General features: G+C 42.7%; 24 non-coding genes across 24 annotated transcripts; all 24 read right to left on the bottom strand.

Moving 5' to 3' along the window:
* Positions 1-716: 716 nt before the first annotated feature.
* On the bottom strand, positions 717-805 carry trnay-gua (transfer RNA tyrosine (anticodon GUA)). Its single transcript is given in 2 exon segments — positions 717-752; positions 769-805. It is a non-coding gene; the product is annotated as a tRNA-Tyr (tRNA).
* Positions 806-1589: 784 nt separating this feature from the next.
* On the bottom strand, positions 1590-1678 carry trnay-gua (transfer RNA tyrosine (anticodon GUA)). The gene is given in 2 exon segments: positions 1590-1625; positions 1642-1678. It is a non-coding gene; the product is annotated as a tRNA-Tyr (tRNA).
* A 784-nt stretch (positions 1679-2462) lies between these two features.
* trnay-gua (transfer RNA tyrosine (anticodon GUA)) lies at positions 2463-2551 on the bottom strand. The gene is given in 2 exon segments: positions 2463-2498; positions 2515-2551. It is a non-coding gene; the product is annotated as a tRNA-Tyr (tRNA).
* Positions 2552-3326: 775 nt separating this feature from the next.
* On the bottom strand, positions 3327-3415 carry trnay-gua (transfer RNA tyrosine (anticodon GUA)). Its single transcript is given in 2 exon segments — positions 3327-3362; positions 3379-3415. It is a non-coding gene; the product is annotated as a tRNA-Tyr (tRNA).
* A 784-nt stretch (positions 3416-4199) lies between these two features.
* Positions 4200-4288, bottom strand: trnay-gua (transfer RNA tyrosine (anticodon GUA)). Its single transcript is given in 2 exon segments — positions 4200-4235; positions 4252-4288. It is a non-coding gene; the product is annotated as a tRNA-Tyr (tRNA).
* Positions 4289-5072: 784 nt separating this feature from the next.
* On the bottom strand, positions 5073-5161 carry trnay-gua (transfer RNA tyrosine (anticodon GUA)). The gene is given in 2 exon segments: positions 5073-5108; positions 5125-5161. It is a non-coding gene; the product is annotated as a tRNA-Tyr (tRNA).
* Positions 5162-5936: 775 nt separating this feature from the next.
* trnay-gua (transfer RNA tyrosine (anticodon GUA)) lies at positions 5937-6025 on the bottom strand. Its single transcript is given in 2 exon segments — positions 5937-5972; positions 5989-6025. It is a non-coding gene; the product is annotated as a tRNA-Tyr (tRNA).
* Positions 6026-6809: 784 nt separating this feature from the next.
* trnay-gua (transfer RNA tyrosine (anticodon GUA)) lies at positions 6810-6898 on the bottom strand. Its single transcript is given in 2 exon segments — positions 6810-6845; positions 6862-6898. It is a non-coding gene; the product is annotated as a tRNA-Tyr (tRNA).
* Positions 6899-7682: 784 nt separating this feature from the next.
* On the bottom strand, positions 7683-7771 carry trnay-gua (transfer RNA tyrosine (anticodon GUA)). The gene is given in 2 exon segments: positions 7683-7718; positions 7735-7771. It is a non-coding gene; the product is annotated as a tRNA-Tyr (tRNA).
* A 784-nt stretch (positions 7772-8555) lies between these two features.
* On the bottom strand, positions 8556-8644 carry trnay-gua (transfer RNA tyrosine (anticodon GUA)). Its single transcript is given in 2 exon segments — positions 8556-8591; positions 8608-8644. It is a non-coding gene; the product is annotated as a tRNA-Tyr (tRNA).
* A 784-nt stretch (positions 8645-9428) lies between these two features.
* Positions 9429-9517, bottom strand: trnay-gua (transfer RNA tyrosine (anticodon GUA)). The gene is given in 2 exon segments: positions 9429-9464; positions 9481-9517. It is a non-coding gene; the product is annotated as a tRNA-Tyr (tRNA).
* A 784-nt stretch (positions 9518-10301) lies between these two features.
* On the bottom strand, positions 10302-10390 carry trnay-gua (transfer RNA tyrosine (anticodon GUA)). Its single transcript is given in 2 exon segments — positions 10302-10337; positions 10354-10390. It is a non-coding gene; the product is annotated as a tRNA-Tyr (tRNA).
* A 784-nt stretch (positions 10391-11174) lies between these two features.
* trnay-gua (transfer RNA tyrosine (anticodon GUA)) lies at positions 11175-11263 on the bottom strand. The gene is given in 2 exon segments: positions 11175-11210; positions 11227-11263. It is a non-coding gene; the product is annotated as a tRNA-Tyr (tRNA).
* A 784-nt stretch (positions 11264-12047) lies between these two features.
* trnay-gua (transfer RNA tyrosine (anticodon GUA)) lies at positions 12048-12136 on the bottom strand. The gene is given in 2 exon segments: positions 12048-12083; positions 12100-12136. It is a non-coding gene; the product is annotated as a tRNA-Tyr (tRNA).
* Positions 12137-12920: 784 nt separating this feature from the next.
* On the bottom strand, positions 12921-13009 carry trnay-gua (transfer RNA tyrosine (anticodon GUA)). Its single transcript is given in 2 exon segments — positions 12921-12956; positions 12973-13009. It is a non-coding gene; the product is annotated as a tRNA-Tyr (tRNA).
* Positions 13010-13793: 784 nt separating this feature from the next.
* Positions 13794-13882, bottom strand: trnay-gua (transfer RNA tyrosine (anticodon GUA)). Its single transcript is given in 2 exon segments — positions 13794-13829; positions 13846-13882. It is a non-coding gene; the product is annotated as a tRNA-Tyr (tRNA).
* Positions 13883-14666: 784 nt separating this feature from the next.
* Positions 14667-14755, bottom strand: trnay-gua (transfer RNA tyrosine (anticodon GUA)). The gene is given in 2 exon segments: positions 14667-14702; positions 14719-14755. It is a non-coding gene; the product is annotated as a tRNA-Tyr (tRNA).
* A 784-nt stretch (positions 14756-15539) lies between these two features.
* Positions 15540-15628, bottom strand: trnay-gua (transfer RNA tyrosine (anticodon GUA)). The gene is given in 2 exon segments: positions 15540-15575; positions 15592-15628. It is a non-coding gene; the product is annotated as a tRNA-Tyr (tRNA).
* A 784-nt stretch (positions 15629-16412) lies between these two features.
* On the bottom strand, positions 16413-16501 carry trnay-gua (transfer RNA tyrosine (anticodon GUA)). The gene is given in 2 exon segments: positions 16413-16448; positions 16465-16501. It is a non-coding gene; the product is annotated as a tRNA-Tyr (tRNA).
* A 784-nt stretch (positions 16502-17285) lies between these two features.
* On the bottom strand, positions 17286-17374 carry trnay-gua (transfer RNA tyrosine (anticodon GUA)). The gene is given in 2 exon segments: positions 17286-17321; positions 17338-17374. It is a non-coding gene; the product is annotated as a tRNA-Tyr (tRNA).
* Positions 17375-18156: 782 nt separating this feature from the next.
* On the bottom strand, positions 18157-18245 carry trnay-gua (transfer RNA tyrosine (anticodon GUA)). Its single transcript is given in 2 exon segments — positions 18157-18192; positions 18209-18245. It is a non-coding gene; the product is annotated as a tRNA-Tyr (tRNA).
* Positions 18246-19029: 784 nt separating this feature from the next.
* Positions 19030-19118, bottom strand: trnay-gua (transfer RNA tyrosine (anticodon GUA)). The gene is given in 2 exon segments: positions 19030-19065; positions 19082-19118. It is a non-coding gene; the product is annotated as a tRNA-Tyr (tRNA).
* Positions 19119-19902: 784 nt separating this feature from the next.
* On the bottom strand, positions 19903-19991 carry trnay-gua (transfer RNA tyrosine (anticodon GUA)). The gene is given in 2 exon segments: positions 19903-19938; positions 19955-19991. It is a non-coding gene; the product is annotated as a tRNA-Tyr (tRNA).
* A 784-nt stretch (positions 19992-20775) lies between these two features.
* trnay-gua (transfer RNA tyrosine (anticodon GUA)) lies at positions 20776-20864 on the bottom strand. The gene is given in 2 exon segments: positions 20776-20811; positions 20828-20864. It is a non-coding gene; the product is annotated as a tRNA-Tyr (tRNA).
* Between the last annotated feature and the right edge of the window lie 1090 nt (positions 20865-21954).

Here is a 21954-nt window from a genome sequence, read left to right as displayed (position 1 = left end):
CAAGAATTCCATGTTGCAAGGACTTGAAGATAACAAAACTGTATCTGTCTGACTCTACATGTTCCTTCATGCCTGAGGCACTGAACATATTTCACATCAACATGAGTATCCTTCCTTTTTCCAACTCTTGGGCTGCGTTCAGACGCAGGGGAGTACAGGGAGCAATTTTGAGAAATTGATACTAGAGCATAGGACTGTGTTTTTTTGAATGTCACTTACCTTACTGTTGGTAGATCCAACGCTGTTGGACCATGGGATTGCACCCAACTTTTTCTCTGAAAATTGTCCTAACCTGTCTGGAACATGTCTTATGTTCGCTGTGTGTTACACTGCATGGGCACCTATAGCTACTGACTTAGAACCCTTCACCTTATCAAGTCAAAGGGAGTACAGGAAGCTGTTTTGATATTTCCCATACACCTACAGTGTCCCTCAAATGTATACTTGATTGTAGGACGGTGGGAGTTTAATGTCAGCGACCTTTAATGTAGATCAGTCTTTTTTGACCTAAGGACTTGGCCCTACTTTCTGACTGAAAACTAGAGTAAAGTGGGAGGAAACATGTCTTCTTCCAACACACAGAGAAGTCTTTGCTTTTCCAACTGATCACTCAAAGGAGTACAGCTATACTATGAAATGGTATTACACGCCATTGCAATCAATTTTTTCGTTTTTAGCTGCGTTCAATCAGAACAGACAGAAGGTATTGTAAAATCTCCTCCGAGCCGGAGTTGAACCAGCGACCTAAGGATTCCTGTTCCCATACACCTACAGTCCTCCGCTCTACCAACTGAGCTATCGAAGGGATTCCATGTGCAGTGTCTGGTTTGTTGGACCATCGGATACATGGGACCTAACAGAGTCTGTGTTTTGCAAGAATTCCATGTTGCAAGGACTTGAACATAACAAAACTGTATCTGTCTGACTCTACATGTTCCTTCATGCCTGAGGCACTGAACATATTTCACATTAACATGAGTATCCTTCCTTTTTCCAACTCTTGGGCTGCGTTCAGACGCAGGGGAGTACAGGGAGCAATTTTGAGAAATTGATACTAGAGCATAGGACTGTGTTTTTTTGAATGTCACTTACCTTACTGTTGGTAGATCCAACGCTGTTGGACCATGGGATTGCACCCAACTTTTTCTCTGAAAATTGTCCTAACCTGTCTGGAACATGTCTTATGTTCGCTGTGTGTTACACTGCATGGGCACCTATAGCTACTGACTTAGAACCCTTCACCTTATCAAGTCAAAGGGAGTACAGGAAGCTGTTTTGATATTTCCCATACACCTACAGTGTCCCTCAAATGTATACTTGATTGTAGGACGGTGGGAGTTTAATGTCAGCGACCTTTAATGTAGATCAGTCTTTTTTGACCTAAGGACTTGGCCCTACTTTCTGACTGAAAACTAGAGTAAAGTGGGAGGAAACATGTCTTCTTCCAACACACAGAGAAGTCTTTGCTTTTCCAACTGATCACTCAAAGGAGTACAGTTATACTATTAAATGGTATTACACGCCATTGCAATCAATTTTTTCGTTTTTAGCTGCGTTCAATCAGAACAGACAGAAGGTATTGTAAAATCTCCTCCGAGCCGGAGTTGAACCAGCGACCTAAGGATTCCTGTTCCCATACACCTACAGTCCTCCGCTCTACCAACTGAGCTATCGAAGGGATCACATGTGCAGTGTCTGGTTTGTTGGACCATCGGATACATGGGACCTAACAGAGTCTGTGTTTTGCAAGAATTCCATGTTGCAAGGACTTGAACATAACAAAACTGTATCTGTCTGACTCTACATGTTCCTTCATGCCTGAGGCACTGAACATATTTCACATCAACATGAGTATCCTTCCTTTTTCCAACTCTTGGGCTGCGTTCAGACGCAGGGGAGTACAGGGAGCAATTTTGAGAAATTGATACTAGAGCATAGGACTGTGTTTTTTTGAATGTCACTTACCTTACTGTTGGTAGATCCAACGCTGTTGGACCATGGGATTGCACCCAACTTTTTCTCTGAAAATTGTCCTAACCTGTCTGGAACATGTCTTATGTTCGCTGTGTGTTACACTGCATGGGCACCTATAGCTACTGACTTAGAACCCTTCACCTTATCAAGTCAAAGGGAGTACAGGAAGCTGTTTTGATATTTCCCATACACCTACAGTGTCCCTCAAATGTATACTTGATTGTAGGACGGTGGGAGTTTAATGTCAGCGACCTTTAATGTAGATCAGTCTTTTTTGACCTAAGGACTTGGCCCTACTTTCTGACTGAAAACTAGAGTAAAGTGGGAGGAAACATGTCTTCTTCCAACACACAGAGAAGTCTTTGCTTTTCCAACTGATCACTCAAAGGAGTACAGCTATACTATGAAATGGTATTACACGCCATTGCAATCAATTTTTTCGTTTTTAGCTGCGTTCAATCAGAACAGACAGAAGGTATTGTAAAATCTCCTCCGAGCCGGAGTTGAACCAGCGACCTAAGGATTCCTGTTCCCATACACCTACAGTCCTCCGCTCTACCAACTGAGCTATCGAAGGGATCACATGTGCAGTGTCTGGTTTGTTGGACCATCGGATACATGGGACCTAACAGAGTCTGTGTTTTGCAAGAATTCCATGTTGCAAGGACTTGAACATAACAAAACTGTATCTGTCTGACTCTACATGTTCCTTCATGCCTGAGGCACTGAACATATTTCACATCAACATGAGTATCCTTCCTTTTTCCAACTCTTGGGCTGCGTTCAGACGCAGGGGAGTACAGGGAGCAATTTTGAGAAATTGATACTAGAGCATAGGACTGTGTTTTTTTGAATGTCACTTACCTTACTGTTGGTAGATCCAACGCTGTTGGACCATGGGATTGCACCCAACTTTTTCTCTGAAAATTGTCCTAACCTGTCTGGAACATGTCTTATGTTCGCTGTGTGTTACACTGCATGGGCACCTATAGCTACTGACTTAGAACCCTTCACCTTATCAAGTCAAAGGGAGTACAGGAAGATGTTTTGATATTTCCCATACACCTACAGTGTCCCTCAAATGTATACTTGATTGTAGGACGGTGGGAGTTTAATGTCAGCGACCTTTAATGTAGATCAGTCTTTTTTGACCTAAGGACTTGGCCCTACTTTCTGACTGAAAACTAAAGTAAAGTGGGAGGAAACATGTCTTCTTCCAACACACAGAGAAGTCTTTGCTTTTCCAACTGATCACTCAAAGGAGTACAGCTATACTATGAAATGGTATTACACGCCATTGCAATCAATTTTTTCGTTTTTAGCTGCGTTCAATCAGAAGGTAATGTAAAATCTCCTCCGAGCCGGAGTTGAACCAGCGACCTAAGGATTCCTGTTCCCATACACCTACAGTCCTCCGCTCTACCAACTGAGCTATCGAAGGGATTCCATGTGCAGTGTCTGGTTTGTTGGACCATCGGATACATGGGACCTAACAGAGTCTGTGTTTTGCAAGAATTCCATGTTGCAAGGACTTGAACATAACAAAACTGTATCTGTCTGACTCTACATGTTCCTTCATGCCTGAGGCACTGAACATATTTCACATTAACATGAGTATCCTTCCTTTTTCCAACTCTTGGGCTGCGTTCAGACGCAGGGGAGTACAGGGAGCAATTTTGAGAAATTGATACTAGAGCATAGGACTGTGTTTTTTTGAATGTCACTTACCTTACTGTTGGTAGATCCAACGCTGTTGGACCATGGGATTGCACCCAACTTTTTCTCTGAAAATTGTCCTAACCTGTCTGGAACATGTCTTATGTTCGCTGTGTGTTACACTGCATGGGCACCTATAGCTACTGACTTAGAACCCTTCACCTTATCAAGTCAAAGGGAGTACAGGAAGCTGTTTTGATATTTCCCATACACCTACAGTGTCCCTCAAATGTATACTTGATTGTAGGACGGTGGGAGTTTAATGTCAGCGACCTTTAATGTAGATCAGTCTTTTTTGACCTAAGGACTTGGCCCTACTTTCTGACTGAAAACTAGAGTAAAGTGGGAGGAAACATGTCTTCTTCCAACACACAGAGAAGTCTTTGCTTTTCCAACTGATCACTCAAAGGAGTACAGTTATACTATTAAATGGTATTACACGCCATTGCAATCAATTTTTTCGTTTTTAGCTGCGTTCAATCAGAACAGACAGAAGGTATTGTAAAATCTCCTCCGAGCCGGAGTTGAACCAGCGACCTAAGGATTCCTGTTCCCATACACCTACAGTCCTCCGCTCTACCAACTGAGCTATCGAAGGGATCACATGTGCAGTGTCTGGTTTGTTGGACCATCGGATACATGGGACCTAACAGAGTCTGTGTTTTGCAAGAATTCCATGTTGCAAGGACTTGAACATAACAAAACTGTATCTGTCTGACTCTACATGTTCCTTCATGCCTGAGGCACTGAACATATTTCACATCAACATGAGTATCCTTCCTTTTTCCAACTCTTGGGCTGCGTTCAGACGCAGGGGAGTACAGGGAGCAATTTTGAGAAATTGATACTAGAGCATAGGACTGTGTTTTTTTGAATGTCACTTACCTTACTGTTGGTAGATCCAACGCTGTTGGACCATGGGATTGCACCCAACTTTTTCTCTGAAAATTGTCCTAACCTGTCTGGAACATGTCTTATGTTCGCTGTGTGTTACACTGCATGGGCACCTATAGCTACTGACTTAGAACCCTTCACCTTATCAAGTCAAAGGGAGTACAGGAAGCTGTTTTGATATTTCCCATACACCTACAGTGTCCCTCAAATGTATACTTGATTGTAGGACGGTGGGAGTTTAATGTCAGCGACCTTTAATGTAGATCAGTCTTTTGTGACCTAAGGACTTGGCCCTACTTTCTGACTGAAAACTAGAGTAAAGTGGGAGGAAACATGTCTTCTTCCAACACACAGAGAAGTCTTTGCTTTTCCAACTGATCACTCAAAGGAGTACAGCTATACTATGAAATGGTATTACACGCCATTGCAATCAATTTTTTCGTTTTTAGCTGCGTTCAATCAGAACAGACAGAAGGTATTGTAAAATCTCCTCCGAGCCGGAGTTGAACCAGCGACCTAAGGATTCCTGTTCCCATACACCTACAGTCCTCCGCTCTACCAACTGAGCTATCGAAGGGATCACATGTGCAGTGTCTGGTTTGTTGGACCATCGGATACATGGGACCTAACAGAGTCTGTGTTTTGCAAGAATTCCATGTTGCAAGGACTTGAACATAACAAAACTGTATCTGTCTGACTCTACATGTTCCTTCATGCCTGAGGCACTGAACATATTTCACATCAACATGAGTATCCTTCCTTTTTCCAACTCTTGGGCTGCGTTCAGACGCAGGGGAGTACAGGGAGCAATTTTGAGAAATTGATACTAGAGCATAGGACTGTGTTTTTTTGAATGTCACTTACCTTACTGTTGGTAGATCCAACGCTGTTGGACCATGGGATTGCACCCAACTTTTTCTCTGAAAATTGTCCTAACCTGTCTGGAACATGTCTTATGTTCGCTGTGTGTTACACTGCATGGGCACCTATAGCTACTGACTTAGAACCCTTCACCTTATCAAGTCAAAGGGAGTACAGGAAGATGTTTTGATATTTCCCATACACCTACAGTGTCCCTCAAATGTATACTTGATTGTAGGACGGTGGGAGTTTAATGTCAGCGACCTTTAATGTAGATCAGTCTTTTTTGACCTAAGGACTTGGCCCTACTTTCTGACTGAAAACTAAAGTAAAGTGGGAGGAAACATGTCTTCTTCCAACACACAGAGAAGTCTTTGCTTTTCCAACTGATCACTCAAAGGAGTACAGCTATACTATGAAATGGTATTACACGCCATTGCAATCAATTTTTTCGTTTTTAGCTGCGTTCAATCAGAAGGTAATGTAAAATCTCCTCCGAGCCGGAGTTGAACCAGCGACCTAAGGATTCCTGTTCCCATACACCTACAGTCCTCCGCTCTACCAACTGAGCTATCGAAGGGATTCCATGTGCAGTGTCTGGTTTGTTGGACCATCGGATACATGGGACCTAACAGAGTCTGTGTTTTGCAAGAATTCCATGTTGCAAGGACTTGAACATAACAAAACTGTATCTGTCTGACTCTACATGTTCCTTCATGCCTGAGGCACTGAACATATTTCACATTAACATGAGTATCCTTCCTTTTTCCAACTCTTGGGCTGCGTTCAGACGCAGGGGAGTACAGGGAGCAATTTTGAGAAATTGATACTAGAGCATAGGACTGTGTTTTTTTGAATGTCACTTACCTTACTGTTGGTAGATCCAACGCTGTTGGACCATGGGATTGCACCCAACTTTTTCTCTGAAAATTGTCCTAACCTGTCTGGAACATGTCTTATGTTCGCTGTGTGTTACACTGCATGGGCACCTATAGCTACTGACTTAGAACCCTTCACCTTATCAAGTCAAAGGGAGTACAGGAAGCTGTTTTGATATTTCCCATACACCTACAGTGTCCCTCAAATGTATACTTGATTGTAGGACGGTGGGAGTTTAATGTCAGCGACCTTTAATGTAGATCAGTCTTTTTTGACCTAAGGACTTGGCCCTACTTTCTGACTGAAAACTAGAGTAAAGTGGGAGGAAACATGTCTTCTTCCAACACACAGAGAAGCCTTTGCTTTTCCAACTGATCACTCAAAGGAGTACAGCTATACTATGAAATGGTATTACACGCCATTGCAATCAATTTTTTCGTTTTTAGCTGCGTTCAATCAGAACAGACAGAAGGTATTGTAAAATCTCCTCCGAGCCGGAGTTGAACCAGCGACCTAAGGATTCCTGTTCCCATACACCTACAGTCCTCCGCTCTACCAACTGAGCTATCGAAGGGATCACATGTGCAGTGTCTGGTTTGTTGGACCATCGGATACATGGGACCTAACAGAGTCTGTGTTTTGCAAGAATTCCATGTTGCAAGGACTTGAACATAACAAAACTGTATCTGTCTGACTCTACATGTTCCTTCATGCCTGAGGCACTGAACATATTTCACATCAACATGAGTATCCTTCCTTTTTCCAACTCTTGGGCTGCGTTCAGACGCAGGGGAGTACAGGGAGCAATTTTGAGAAATTGATACTAGAGCATAGGACTGTGTTTTTTTGAATGTCACTTACCTTACTGTTGGTAGATCCAACGCTGTTGGACCATGGGATTGCACCCAACTTTTTCTCTGAAAATTGTCCTAACCTGTCTGGAACATGTCTTATGTTCGCTGTGTGTTACACTGCATGGGCACCTATAGCTACTGACTTAGAACCCTTCACCTTATCAAGTCAAAGGGAGTACAGGAAGATGTTTTGATATTTCCCATACACCTACAGTGTCCCTCAAATGTATACTTGATTGTAGGACGGTGGGAGTTTAATGTCAGCGACCTTTAATGTAGATCAGTCTTTTTTGACCTAAGGACTTGGCCCTACTTTCTGACTGAAAACTAGAGTAAAGTGGGAGGAAACATGTCTTCTTCCAACACACAGAGAAGTCTTTGCTTTTCCAACTGATCACTCAAAGGAGTACAGTTATACTATTAAATGGTATTACACGCCATTGCAATCAATTTTTTCGTTTTTAGCTGCGTTCAATCAGAACAGACAGAAGGTATTGTAAAATCTCCTCCGAGCCGGAGTTGAACCAGCGACCTAAGGATTCCTGTTCCCATACACCTACAGTCCTCCGCTCTACCAACTGAGCTATCGAAGGGATCACATGTGCAGTGTCTGGTTTGTTGGACCATCGGATACATGGGACCTAACAGAGTCTGTGTTTTGCAAGAATTCCATGTTGCAAGGACTTGAACATAACAAAACTGTATCTGTCTGACTCTACATGTTCCTTCATGCCTGAGGCACTGAACATATTTCACATCAACATGAGTATCCTTCCTTTTTCCAACTCTTGGGCTGCGTTCAGACGCAGGGGAGTACAGGGAGCAATTTTGAGAAATTGATACTAGAGCATAGGACTGTGTTTTTTTGAATGTCACTTACCTTACTGTTGGTAGATCCAACGCTGTTGGACCATGGGATTGCACCCAACTTTTTCTCTGAAAATTGTCCTAACCTGTCTGGAACATGTCTTATGTTCGCTGTGTGTTACACTGCATGGGCACCTATAGCTACTGACTTAGAACCCTTCACCTTATCAAGTCAAAGGGAGTACAGGAAGATGTTTTGATATTTCCCATACACCTACAGTGTCCCTCAAATGTATACTTGATTGTAGGACGGTGGGAGTTTAATGTCAGCGACCTTTAATGTAGATCAGTCTTTTTTGACCTAAGGACTTGGCCCTACTTTCTGACTGAAAACTAAAGTAAAGTGGGAGGAAACATGTCTTCTTCCAACACACAGAGAAGTCTTTGCTTTTCCAACTGATCACTCAAAGGAGTTCAGCTATACTATGAAATGGTATTACACGCCATTGCAATCAATTTTTTCGTTTTTAGCTGCGTTCAATCAGAACAGACAGAAGGTAATGTAAAATCTCCTCCGAGCTGGAGTTGAACTAGCGACCTAAGGATTCCTGTTCCCATACACCTACAGTCCTCCGCTCTACCAACTGAGCTATCGAAGGGATCACATGTGCAGTGTCTGGTTTGTTGGACCATCGGATACATGGGACCTAACAGAGTCTGTGTTTTGCAAGAATTCCATGTTGCAAGGACTTGAACATAACAAAACTGTATCTGTCTGACTCTACATGTTCCTTCATGCCTGAGGCACTGAACATATTTCACATTAACATGAGTATCCTTCCTTTTTCCAACTCTTGAGCTGCGTTCAGACGCAGGGGAGTACAGGGAGCAATTTTGAGAAATTGATACTAGAGCATAGGACTGTGTTTTTTTGAATGTCACTTACCTTACTGTTGGTAGATCCAACGCTGTTGGACCATGGGATTGCACCCAACTTTTTCTCTGAAAATTGTCCTAACCTGTCTGGAACATGTCTTATGTTCGCTGTGTGTTACACTGCATGGGCACCTATAGCTACTGACTTAGAACCCTTCACCTTATCAAGTCAAAGGGAGTACAGGAAGCTGTTTTGATATTTCCCATACACCTACAGTGTCCCTCAAATGTATACTTGATTGTAGGACGGTGGGAGTTTAATGTCAGCGACCTTTAATGTAGATCAGTCTTTTTTGACCTAAGGACTTGGCCCTACTTTCTGACTGAAAACTAGAGTAAAGTGGGAGGAAACATGTCTTCTTCCAACACACAGAGAAGTCTTTGCTTTTCCAACTGATCACTCAAAGGAGTACAGTTATACTATTAAATGGTATTACACGCCATTGCAATCAATTTTTTCGTTTTTAGCTGCGTTCAATCAGAACAGACAGAAGGTATTGTAAAATCTCCTCCGAGCCGGAGTTGAACCAGCGACCTAAGGATTCCTGTTCCCATACACCTACAGTCCTCCGCTCTACCAACTGAGCTATCGAAGGGATCACATGTGCAGTGTCTGGTTTGTTGGACCATCGGATACATGGGACCTAACAGAGTCTGTGTTTTGCAAGAATTCCATGTTGCAAGGACTTGAACATAACAAAACTGTATCTGTCTGACTCTACATGTTCCTTCATGCCTGAGGCACTGAACATAATTCACATCAACATGAGTATCCTTCCTTTTTCCAACTCTTGGGCTGCGTTCAGACGCAGGGGAGTACAGGGAGCAATTTTGAGAAATTGATACTAGAGCATAGGACTGTGTTTTTTTGAATGTCACTTACCTTACTGTTGGTAGATCCAACGCTGTTGGACCATGGGATTGCACCCAACTTTTTCTCTGAAAATTGTCCTAACCTGTCTGGAACATGTCTTATGTTCGCTGTGTGTTACACTGCATGGGCACCTATAGCTACTGACTTAGAACCCTTCACCTTATCAAGTCAAAGGGAGTACAGGAAGCTGTTTTGATATTTCCCATACACCTACAGTGTCCCTCAAATGTATACTTGATTGTAGGACGGTGGGAGTTTAATGTCAGCGACCTTTAATGTAGATCAGTCTTTTTTGACCTAAGGACTTGGCCCTACTTTCTGACTGAAAACTAAAGTAAAGTGGGAGGAAACATGTCTTCTTCCAACACACAGAGAAGTCTTTGCTTTTCCAACTGATCACTCAAAGGAGTACAGCTATACTATGAAATGGTATTACACGCCATTGCAATCAATTTTTTCGTTTTTAGCTGCGTTCAATCAGAACAGACAGAAGGTATTGTAAAATCTCCTCCGAGCCGGAGTTGAACCAGCGACCTAAGGATTCCTGTTCCCATACACCTACAGTCCTCCGCTCTACCAACTGAGCTATCGAAGGGATCACATGTGCAGTGTCTGGTTTGTTGGACCATCGGATACATGGGACCTAACAGAGTCTGTGTTTTGCAAGAATTCCATGTTGCAAGGACTTGAACATAACAAAACTGTATCTGTCTGACTCTACATGTTCCTTCATGCCTGAGGCACTGAACATATTTCACATCAACATGAGTATCCTTCCTTTTTCCAACTCTTGGGCTGCGTTCAGACGCAGGGGAGTACAGGGAGCAATTTTGAGAAATTGATACTAGAGCATGGGACTGTGTTTTTTTGAATGTCACTTACCTTACTGTTGGTAGATACAACGCTGTTGGACCATGGGATTGCACCCAACTTTTTCTCTGAAAATTGTCCTAACCTGTCTGGAACATGTCTTATGTTCGCTGTGTGTTACACTGCATGGGCACCTATAGCTACTGACTTAGAACCCTTCACCTTATCAAGTCAAAGGGAGTACAGGAAGATGTTTTGATATTTCCCATACACCTACAGTGTCCCTCAAATGTATACTTGATTGTAGGACGGTGGGAGTTTAATGTCAGCGACCTTTAATGTAGATCAGTCTTTTTTGACCTAAGGACTTGGCCCTACTTTCTGACTGAAAACTAGAGTAAAGTGGGAGGAAACATGTCTTCTTCCAACACACAGAGAAGTCTTTGCTTTTCCAACTGATCACTCAAAGGAGTACAGCTATACTATGAAATGGTATTACACGCCATTGCAATCAATTTTTTCGTTTTTAGCTGCGTTCAATCAGAACAGACAGAAGGTATTGTAAAATCTCCTCCGAGCCGGAGTTGAACCAGCGACCTAAGGATTCCTGTTCCCATACACCTACAGTCCTCCGCTCTACCAACTGAGCTATCGAAGGGATCACATGTGCAGTGTCTGGTTTGTTGGACCATCGGATACATGGGACCTAACAGAGTCTGTGTTTTGCAAGAATTCCATGTTGCAAGGACTTGAACATAACAAAACTGTATCTGTCTGACTCTACATGTTCCTTCATGCCTGAGGCACTGAACATATTTCACATCAACATGAGTATCCTTCCTTTTTCCAACTCTTGGGCTGCGTTCAGACGCAGGGGAGTACAGGGAGCAATTTTGAGAAATTGATACTAGAGCATAGGACTGTGTTTTTTTGAATGTCACTCACCTTACTGTTGGTAGATCCAACGCTGTTGGACCATGGGATTGCACCCAACTTTTTCTCTGAAAATTGTCCTAACCTGTCTGGAACATGTCTTATGTTCGCTGTGTGTTACACTGCATGGGCACCTATAGCTACTGACTTAGAACCCTTCACCTTATCAAGTCAAAGGGAGTACAGGAAGCTGTTTTGATATTTCCCATACACCTACAGTGTCCCTCAAATGTATACTTGATTGTAGGACGGTGGGAGTTTAATGTCAGCGACCTTTAATGTAGATCAGTCTTTTTTGACCTAAGGACTTGGCCCTACTTTCTGACTGAAAACTAGAGTAAAGTGGGAGGAAACATGTCTTCTTCCAACACACAGAGAAGTCTTTGCTTTTCCAACTGATCACTCAAAGGAGTACAGCTATACTATGAAATGGTATTACACGCCATTGCAATCAATTTTTTCGTTTTTAGCTGCGTTCAATCAGAACAGACAGAAGGTATTGTAAAATCTCCTCCGAGCCGGAGTTGAACCAGCGACCTAAGGATTCCTGTTCCCATACACCTACAGTCCTCCGCTCTACCAACTGAGCTATCGAAGGGCTCACATGTTCAGTGTCTGGTTTGTTGGACCATCGGATACATGGGACCTAACAGAGTCTGTGTTTTGCAAGAATTCCATGTTGCAAGGACTTGAACATAACAAAACTGTATCTGTCTGACTCTACATGTTCCTTCATGCCTGAGGCACTGAACATATTTCACATCAACATGAGTATCCTTCCTTTTTCCAACTCTTGGGCTGCGTTCAGACGCAGGGGAGTACAGGGAGCAATTTTGAGAAATTGATACTAGAGCATAGGACTGTGTTTTTTTGAATGTCACTTACCTTACTGTTGGTAGATCCAACGCTGTTGGACCATGGGATTGCACCCAACTTTTTCTCTGAAAATTGTCCTAACCTGTCTGGAACATGTCTTATGTTCGCTGTGTGTTACACTGCATGGGCACCTATAGCTACTGACTTAGAACCCTTCACCTTATCAAGTCAAAGGGAGTACAGGAAGCTGTTTTGATATTTCCCATACACCTACAGTGTCCCTCAAATGTATACTTGATTGTAGGACGGTGGGAGTTTAATGTCAGCGACCTTTAATGTAGATCAGTCTTTTTTGACCTAAGGACTTGGCCCTACTTTCTGACTGAAAACTAAAGTAAAGTGGGAGGAAACATGTCTTCTTCCAACACACAGAGAAGTCTTTGCTTTTCCAACTGATCACTCAAAGGAGTACAGCTATACTATGAAATGGTATTACACGCCATTGCAATCAATTTTTTCGTTTTTAGCTGCGTTCAATCAGAACAGACAGAAGGTATTGTAAAATCTCCTCCGAGCCGGAGTTGAACTAGCGACCTAAGGATTCCTGTTCCCATACACCTACAGTCCTCTGCTCTACCAACTGAGCTATCGAAGGGATCACATGTGCAGTGTCTGGTTTGTTGGACCATCGGATACATGGGACCTAACAGAGTCTGTGTTTTGCAAGAATTCCATGTTGCAAGGACTTGAACATAACAAAACTGTATCTGTCTGACTCTACATGTTCCTTCATGCCTGAGGCACTGAACATATTTCACATCAACATGAGTATCCTTCCTTTTTCCAACTCTTGGGCTGCGTTCAGACGCAGGGGAGTACAGGGAGCAATTTTGAGAAATTGATACTAGAGCATAGGACTGTGTTTTTTTGAATGTCACTTACCTTACTGTTGGTAGATCCAACGCTGTTGGACCATGGGATTGCACCCAACTTTTTCTCTGAAAATTGTCCTAACCTGTCTGGAACATGTCTTATGTTCGCTGTGTGTTACACTGCATGGGCACCTATAGCTACTGACTTAGAACCCTTCACCTTATCAAGTCAAAGGGAGTACAGGAAGATGTTTTGATATTTCCCATACACCTACAGTGTCCCTCAAATGTATACTTGATTGTAGGACGGTGGGAGTTTAATGTCAGCGACCTTTAATGTAGATCAGTCTTTTTTGACCTAAGGACTTGGCCCTACTTTCTGACTGAAAACTAAAGTAAAGTGGGAGGAAACATGTCTTCTTCCAACACACAGAGAAGTCTTTGCTTTTCCAACTGATCACTCAAAGGAGTACAGCTATACTATGAAATGATATTACACGCCATTGCAATCAATTTTTTCGTTTTTAGCTGCGTTCAATCAGAACAGACAGAAGGTATTGTAAAATCTCCTGCGAGCCGGAGTTGAACCAGCGACCTAAGGATTCCTGTTCCCATACACCTACAGTCCTCCGCTCTACCAACTGAGCTATCGAAGGGGTCACATGTGCAGTGTCTGGTTTGTTGGACCATCGGATACATGGGACCTAACAGAGTCTGTGTTTTGCAAGAATTCCATGTTGCAAGGACTTGAACATAACAAAACTGTATCTGTCTGACTCTACATGTTCCTTCATGCCTGAGGCACTGAACATATTTCACATCAACATGAGTATCCTTCCTTTTTCCAACTCTTGGGCTGCGTTCAGACGCAGGGGAGTACAGGGAGCAATTTTGAGAAATTGATACTAGAGCATAGGACTGTGTTTTTTTGAATGTCACTTACCTTACTGTTGGTAGATCCAACGCTGTTGGACCATGGGATTGCACCCAACTTTTTCTCTGAAAATTGTCCTAACCTGTCTGGAACATGTCTTATGTTCGCTGTGTGTTACACTGCATGGGCACCTATAGCTACTGACTTAGAACCCTTCACCTTATCAAGTCAAAGGGAGTACAGGAAGCTGTTTTGATATTTCCCATACACCTACAGTGTCCCTCAAATGTATACTTGATTGTAGGACGGTGGGAGTTTAATGTCAGCGACCTTTAATGTAGATCAGTCTTTTTTGACCTAAGGACTTGGCCCTACTTTCTGACTGAAAACTAGAGTAAAGTGGGAGGAAACATGTCTTCTTCCAACACACAGAGAAGTCTTTGCTTTTCCAACTGATCACTCAAAGGAGTACAGCTATACTATGAAATGGTATTACACGCCATTGCAATCAATTTTTTCGTTTTTAGCTGCGTTCAATCAGAACAGACAGAAGGTATTGTAAAATCTCCTCCGAGCCGGAGTTGAACCAGCGACCTAAGGATTCCTGTTCCCATACACCTACAGTCCTCCGCTCTACCAACTGAGCTATCGAAGGGGTCACATGTGCAGTGTCTGGTTTGTTGGACCATCGGATACATGGGACCTAACAGAGTCTGTGTTTTGCAAGAATTCCATGTTGCAAGGACTTGAACATAACAAAACTGTATCTGTCTGACTCTACATGTTCCTTCATGCCTGAGGCACTGAACATATTTCACATCAACATGAGTATCCTTCCTTTTTCCAACTCTTGGGCTGCGTTCAGACGCAGGGGAGTACAGGGAGCAATTTTGAGAAATTGATACTAGAGCATAGGACTGTGTTTTTTTGAATGTCACTTACCTTACTGTTGGTAGATACAACGCTGTTGGACCATGGGATTGCACCCAACTTTTTCTCTGAAAATTGTCCTAACCTGTCTGGAACATGTCTTATGTTCGCTGTGTGTTACACTGCATGGGCACCTATAGCTACTGACTTAGAACCCTTCACCTTATCAAGTCAAAGGGAGTACAGGAAGCTGTTTTGATATTTCCCATACACCTACAGTGTCCCTCAAATGTATACTTGATTGTAGGACGGTGGGAGTTTAATGTCAGCGACCTTTAATGTAGATCAGTCTTTTTTGACCTAAGGACTTGGCCCTACTTTCTGACTGAAAACTAGAGTAAAGTGGGAGGAAACATGTCTTCTTCCAACACACAGAGAAGTCTTTGCTTTTCCAACTGATCACTCAAAGGAGTACAGCTATACTATGAAATGGTATTACACGCCATTGCAATCAATTTTTTCGTTTTTAGCTGCGTTCAATCAGAACAGACAGAAGGTATTGTAAAATCTCCTCCGAGCCGGAGTTGAACCAGCGACCTAAGGATTCCTGTTCCCATACACCTACAGTCCTCCGCTCTACCAACTGAGCTATCGAAGGGATTCCATGTGCAGTGTCTGGTTTGTTGGACCATTGGATACATGGGACCTAACAGAGTCTGTGTTTTGCAAGAATTCCATGTTGCAAGGACTTGAACATAACAAAACTGTATCTGTCTGACTCTACATGTTCCTTCATGCCTGAGGCACTGAACATATTTCACATTAACATGAGTATCCTTCCTTTTTCCAACTCTTGGGCTGCGTTCAGACGCAGGGGAGTACAGGGAGCAATTTTGAGAAATTGATACTAGAGCATAGGACTGTGTTTTTTTGAATGTCACTTACCTTACTGTTGGTAGATCCAACGCTGTTGGACCATGGGATTGCACCCAACTTTTTCTCTGAAAATTGTCCTAACCTGTCTGGAACATGTCTTATGTTCGCTGTGTGTTACACTGCATGGGCACCTATAGCTACTGACTTAGAACCCTTCACCTTATCAAGTCAAAGGGAGTACAGGAAGCTGTTTTGATATTTCCCATACACCTACAGTGTCCCTCAAATGTATACTTGATTGTAGGACGGTGGGAGTTTAATGTCAGCGACCTTTAATGTAGATCAGTCTTTTTTGACCTAAGGACTTGGCCCTACTTTCTGACTGAAAACTAAAGTAAAGTGGGAGGAAACATGTCTTCTTCCAACACACAGAGAAGTCTTTGCTTTTCCAACTGATCACTCAAAGGAGTACAGCTATACTATGAAATGGTATTACACGCCATTGCAATCAATTTTTTCGTTTTTAGCTGCGTTCAATCAGAACAGACAGAAGGTAATGTAAAATCTCCTCCGAGCCGGAGTTGAACCAGCGACCTAAGGATTCCTGTTCCCATACACCTACAGTCCTCCGCTCTACCAACTGAGCTATCGAAGGGATTCCATGTGCACTGTCTGGTTTGTTGGACCATCGGATACATGGGACCTAACAGAGTCTGTGTTTTGCAAGAATTCCATGTTGCAAGGACTTGAACATAACAAAACTGTATCTGTCTGACTCTACATGTTCCTTCATGCCTGAGGCACTGAACATATTTCACATTAACATGAGTATCCTTCCTTTTTCCAACTCTTGGGCTGCGTTCAGACGCAGGGGAGTACAGGGAGCAATTTTGAGAAATTGATACTAGAGCATAGGACTGTGTTTTTTTGAATGTCACTTACCTTACTGTTGGTAGATCCAACGCTGTTGGACCATGGGATTGCACCCAACTTTTTCTCTGAAAATTGTCCTAACCTGTCTGGAACATGTCTTATGTTCGCTGTGTGTTACACTGCATGGGCACCTATAGCTACTGACTTAGAACCCTTCACCTTATCAAGTCAAAGGGAGTACAGGAAGCTGTTTTGATATTTCCCATACACCTACAGTGTCCCTCAAATGTATACTTGATTGTAGGACGGTGGGAGTTTAATGTCAGCGACCTTTAATGTAGATCAGTCTTTTTTGACCTAAGGACTTGGCCCTACTTTCTGACTGAAAACTAGAGTAAAGTGGGAGGAAACATGTCTTCTTCCAACACACAGAGAAGCCTTTGCTTTTCCAACTGATCACTCAAAGGAGTACAGCTATACTATGAAATGGTATTACACGCCATTGCAATCAATTTTTTCGTTTTTAGCTGCGTTCAATCAGAACAGACAGAAGGTATTGTAAAATCTCCTCCGAGCCGGAGTTGAACCAGCGACCTAAGGATTCCTGTTCCCATACACCTACAGTCCTCTGCTCTACCAACTGAGCTATCGAAGGGATCACATGTGCAGTGTCTGGTTTGTTGGACCATCGGATACATGGGACCTAACAGAGTGTGTTTTGCAAGAATTCCATGTTGCAAGGACTTGAACATAACAAAACTGTATCTGTCTGACTCTACATGTTCCTTCATGCCTGAGGCACTGAACATATTTCACATCAACATGAGTATCCTTCCTTTTTCCAACTCTTGGGCTGCGTTCAGACGCAGGGGAGTACAGGGAGCAATTTTGAGAAATTGATACTAGAGCATAGGACTGTGTTTTTTTGAATGTCACTTACCTTACTGTTGGTAGATCCAACGCTGTTGGACCATGGGATTGCACCCAACTTTTTCTCTGAAAATTGTCCTAACCTGTCTGGAACATGTCTTATGTTCGCTGTGTGTTACACTGCATGGGCACCTATAGCTACTGACTTAGAACCCTTCACCTTATCAAGTCAAAGGGAGTACAGGAAGCTGTTTTGATATTTCCCATACACCTACAGTGTCCCTCAAATGTATACTTGATTGTAGGACGGTGGGAGTTTAATGTCAGCGACCTTTAATGTAGATCAGTCTTTTTTGACCTAAGGACTTGGCCCTACTTTCTGACTGAAAACTAGAGTAAAGTGGGAGGAAACATGTCTTCTTCCAACACACAGAGAAGTCTTTGCTTTTCCAACTGATCACTCAAAGGAGTACAGCTATACTATGAAATGGTATTACACGCCATTGCAATCAATTTTTTCGTTTTTAGCTGCGTTCAATCAGAACAGACAGAAGGTATTGTAAAATCTCCTCCGAGCCGGAGTTGAACCAGCGACCTAAGGATTCCTGTTCCCATACACCTACAGTCCTCCGCTCTACCAACTGAGCTATCGAAGGGATCACATGTGCAGTGTCTGGTTTGTTGGACCATCGGATACATGGGACCTAACAGAGTCTGTGTTTTGCAAGAATTCCATGTTGCAAGGACTTGAACATAACAAAACTGTATCTGTCTGACTCTACATGTTCCTTCATGCCTGAGGCACTGAACATATTTCACATCAACATGAGTATCCTTCCTTTTTCCAACTCTTGGGCTGCGTTCAGACGCAGGGGAGTACAGGGAGCAATTTTGAGAAATTGATACTAGAGCATAGGACTGTGTTTTTTTGAATGTCACTCACCTTACTGTTGGTAGATCCAACGCTGTTGGACCATGGGATTGCACCCAACTTTTTCTCTGAAAATTGTCCTAACCTGTCTGGAACATGTCTTATGTTCGCTGTGTGTTACACTGCATGGGCACCTATAGCTACTGACTTAGAACCCTTCACCTTATCAAGTCAAAGGGAGTACAGGAAGCTGTTTTGATATTTCCCATACACCTACAGTGTCCCTCAAATGTATACTTGATTGTAGGACGGTGGGAGTTTAATGTCAGCGACCTTTAATGTAGATCAGTCTTTTTTGACCTAAGGACTTGGCCCTACTTTCTGACTGAAAACTAAAGTAAAGTGGGAGGAAACATGTCTTCTTCCAACACACAGAGAAGTCTTTGCTTTTCCAACTGATCACTCAAAGGAGTACAGCTATACTATGAAATGGTATTACACGCCATTGCAATCAATTTTTTCGTTTTTAGCTGCGTTCAATCAGAACAGACAGAAGGTATTGTAAAATCTCCTCCGAGCCGGAGTTGAACCAGCGACCTAAGGATTCCTGTTCCCATACACCTACAGTCCTCCGCTCTACCAACTGAGCTATCGAAGGGATCACATGTGCAGTGTCTGGTTTGTTGGACCATCGGATACATGGGACCTAACAGAGTCTGTGTTTTGCAAGAATTCCATGTTGCAAGGACTTGAACATAACAAAACTGTATCTGTCTGACTCTACATGTTCCTTCATGCCTGAGGCACTGAACATATTTCACATCAACATGAGTATCCTTCCTTTTTCCAACTCTTGGGCTGCGTTCAGACGCAGGGGAGTACAGGGAGCAATTTTGAGAAATTGATACTAGAGCATAGGACTGTGTTTTTTTGAATGTCACTTACCTTACTGTTGGTAGATCCAACGCTGTTGGACCATGGGATTGCACCCAACTTTTTCTCTGAAAATTGTCCTAACCTGTCTGGAACATGTCTTATGTTCGCTGTGTGTTACACTGCATGGGCACCTATAGCTACTGACTTAGAACCCTTCACCTTATCAAGTCAAAGGGAGTACAGGAAGATGTTTTGATATTTCCCATACACCTACAGTGTCCCTCAAATGTATACTTGATTGTAGGACGGTGGGAGTTTAATGTCAGCGACCTTTAATGTAGATCAGTCTTTTTTGACCTAAGGACTTGGCCCTACTTTCTGACTGAAAACTAGAGTAAAGTGGGAGGAAACATGTCTTCTTCCAACACACAGAGAAGTCTTTGCTTTTCCAACTGATCACTCAAAGGAGTACAGCTATACTATGAAATGGTATTACACGCCATTGCAATCAATTTTTTCGTTTTTAGCTGCGTTCAATCAGAACAGACAGAAGGTATTGTAAAATCTCCTCCGAGCCGGAGTTGAACCAGCGACCTAAGGATTCCTGTTCCCATACACCTACAGTCCTCCGCTCTACCAACTGAGCTATTGAAGGGATTCCATGTGCAGTGTCTGGTTTGTTGGACCATCGGATACATGGGACCTAACAGAGTCTGTGTTTTGCAAGAATTCCATGTTGCAAGGACTTGAACATAACAAAACTGTATCTGTCTGACTCTACATGTTCCTTCATGCCTGAGGCACTGAACATATTTCACATCAACATGAGTATCCTTCCTTTTTCCAACTCTTGGGCTGCGTTCAGACGCAGGGGAGTACAGGGAGCAATTTTGAGAAATTGATACTAGAGCATAGGACTGTGTTTTTTTGAATGTCACTTACCTTACTGTTGGTAGATCCAACGCTGTTGGACCATGGGATTGCACCCAACTTTTTCTCTGAAAATTGTCCTAACCTGTCTGGAACATGTCTTATGTTCGCTGTGTGTTACACTGCATGGGCACCTATAGCTACTGACTTAGAACCCTTCACCTTATCAAGTCAAAGGGAGTACAGGAAGATGTTTTGATATTTCCCATACACCTACAGTGTCCCTCAAATGTATACTTGATTGTAGGACGGTGGGAGTTTAATGTCAGCGACCTTTAATGTAGATCAGTCTTTTTTGACCTAAGGACTTGGCCCTACTTTCTGACTGAAAACTAAAGTAAAGTGGGAGGAAACATGTCTTCTTCCAACACACAGAGAAGTCTTTGCTTTTCCAACTGATCACTCAAAGGAGTACAGCTATACTATGAAATGGTATTACACGCCATTGCAATCAATTTTTTCGTTTTTAGCTGCGTTCAATCAGAACAGACAGAAGGTATTGTAAAATCTCCTCCGAGCCGGAGTTGAACCAGCAACCTAAGGATTCCTGTTCCCATACACCTACAGTCCTCCGCTCTACCAACTGAGCTATCGAAGGGATCACATGTGCAGTGTCTGGTTTGTTGGACCATCGGATACATGGGACCTAACAGAGTCTGTGTTTTGCAAGAATTCCATGTTGCAAGGACTTGAACATAACAAAACTGTATCTGTCTGACTCTACATGTTCCTTCATGCCTGAGGCACTGAACATATTTCACATTAACATGAGTATCCTTCCTTTTTCCAACTCTTGGGCTGCGTTCAGACGCAGGGGAGTACAGGGAGCAATTTTGAGAAATTGATACTAGAGCATAGGACTGTGTTTTTTTGAATGTCACTTACCTTACTGTTGGTAGATCCAACGCTGTTGGACCATGGGATTGCACCCAACTTTTTCTCTGAAAATTGTCCTAACCTGTCTGGAACATGTCTTATGTTCGCTGTGTGTTACACTGCATGGGCACCTATAGCTACTGACTTAGAACCCTTCACCTTATCAAGTCAAAGGGAGTACAGGAAGCTGTTTTGATATTTCCCATACACCTACAATGTCCCTCAAATGTATACTTGATTGTAGGACGGTGGGAGTTTAATGTCAGCGACCTTTAATGTAGATCAGTCTTTTTTGACCTAAGGACTTGGCCCTACTTTCTGACTGAAAACTAGAGTAAAGTGGGAGGAAACATGTCTTCTTCCAACACACAGAGAAGTCTTTGCTTTTCCAACTGATCACTCAAAGGAGTACAGCTATACTATGAAATGGTATTACACGCCATTGCAATTAAGTTTTGTTAGGAAGCTGTTTTGATATTTCCAAGGTGAATTTAATTCAACTTTATTCAAATAGCCCCAAATCACAACAACAGTCGCGTGAAGGCGTTTTATATTGTACAGCAGATCATACAATAGGTAGAGAATCTAACAATCATATGACCCCACATGAGAAAGCAGTTTGGCAACAGTGGGAAGGAAAAACATCCTTTTAACAGGAAGGCTGAGGGAGGGGGGCTATCTGCTGCAACCGGTCATGTAGGTAAAGGTTAATAATAGTGTACTTTGGGGCAACTATTTAATTCTGGGAGACTTTTGAGTGTGATTAAGTCTCTTAGCAAGAATCCACAGCACGGTAGAGCTGCAGCCCTCTT

The sequence above is a fragment of the Aulonocara sp. 'chitande type north' Nkhata Bay genome, linkage group LG10 (genome assembly GCF_057382095.1).
Source record: "Aulonocara sp. 'chitande type north' Nkhata Bay isolate Kocher_YH1m ecotype deep benthic linkage group LG10, A_spYH_male_GT1.1, whole genome shotgun sequence".
Classification (NCBI taxonomy): Eukaryota; Metazoa; Chordata; class Actinopteri; order Cichliformes; family Cichlidae; genus Aulonocara; species Aulonocara sp. 'chitande type north' Nkhata Bay.
Note: the sequence above shows the minus strand (reverse complement) of the source record. Positions and strands in the feature narration are given on the sequence as shown.